Source organism: Corvus brachyrhynchos, unplaced genomic scaffold, assembly GCF_000691975.1.
Source record: "Corvus brachyrhynchos isolate BGI_N302 unplaced genomic scaffold, ASM69197v1 scaffold203, whole genome shotgun sequence".
Lineage (NCBI taxonomy): Eukaryota > Metazoa > Chordata > Aves > Passeriformes > Corvidae > Corvus > Corvus brachyrhynchos.
This window is the reverse complement of record NW_008237408.1, coordinates 1,160,826-1,161,934: the sequence shown is the minus strand read 5'-3', so window position 1 is coordinate 1,161,934 and position 1,109 is coordinate 1,160,826. Positions and strand designations below refer to the sequence as shown.

General features: G+C 60.4%; 1 long non-coding RNA gene across 1 annotated transcript in view; it reads right to left on the bottom strand.

The window, feature by feature from the left end:
• Positions 1–370: 370 nt before the first annotated feature.
• LOC108445875 overlaps positions 371–1,109 on the bottom strand; it is a 2,181-nt gene continuing 1,442 nt past the window's right edge. Inside the window, exon 2 of the long non-coding RNA XR_001860903.1 lies at positions 371–579. This is a non-coding gene — a long non-coding RNA (uncharacterized LOC108445875). The remainder of the gene's footprint in view (positions 580–1,109) is intronic.

The window sequence follows — 1,109 nt, the reverse complement described above, 5'->3', positions numbered from 1 at the left end:
GGTGCTGTGGGGCCGGCAGTGCCGCAGAGGGATGCTCGGCACGTAGTGCGGCACGGCAGGGATCTGCCTGCCGGGATGGGGGCAATCCCAAAGAGAAGGCACCCCAAATCTCTTTCTTTTTCCCCCTTTTATTCACTACACAGGAGCCCTCTGGCAGTTCAGACTCTCCTGGAGGTCCAGGATGCGGCAGTGCCCACCCAGAGTTGAGCAGGCGACCGTGGGCTGCCGAATTGCAAGGCTGAGGTTTTTATTTTGGGGTGGATTTTAATATTCATCCCCCACCTGGTGCTGAGTGCGGGTCCTTCAGGGGGGTCCTGCCTCCGCCGCCGTAAAGAGACGGGCGAGAAACCTCCACGAACAAAGGAGAGGATGCAGGAACCCGCAAGGAAAGAGCTTTATTGGCACGACCCGACGGGCTCCTCGCGGCATCCGCACCGGCCAGGATGCAAGCCCAGGGAGGGATGTCCCGAAATACCTGCAGACCCCCTTGGTGGGGAGCAAAGAGGCGTCCCAGGGACCCCGAGCTGCTGTCAGTGTTCCCAAGGGCACCATTCCAGAGGTGAGGGTCTGTGCGCGGAGCTGCAAAGAGAGATGGGACCCCCCGCGCCGTCACCAAGGGCCCCCCAAATTGGGGACAGCTCTGCAGATGCCCTGAGGGATGGGGGACTGTCCCCTCCAGTAGGGCCTGTCCTTCCCCAGAGCCAGACACCTGCTGGGAGCACTGGGATGGGCCGGGATGAAGGGATGCAGGGTGGCCTCCAGCTGCAAAGAGAAGGGAAGGGAAGAGAGGGATGGGAGAAGGGAAAGGAGGTGAAGGGCCCCAGCGGGGAGCAGGGCAGAGCAGTGGTGATGGCTAGAAGGGTGGAGGGATAAAAAAAACCGAAATAAAAATAGAAGTGTGAAAAAGGAGGGGAAAAAGAAACCAATGGGGTGTTGGGGTGGGGGGTGGGGGGAGCAGCCCCTGCCCTGCAGAAGGCTCTGGGGGGGCACCTGCTCCGTGTTAGGCCGCGGGGTCGCAGCATCCCTGCGGGGTCGCAGCATCCCTCCCTCCCGCCGCCTCCAGATTTTTGAATTTTATTTTATTTTCTGGATACTTCAGGTGCTGTTTA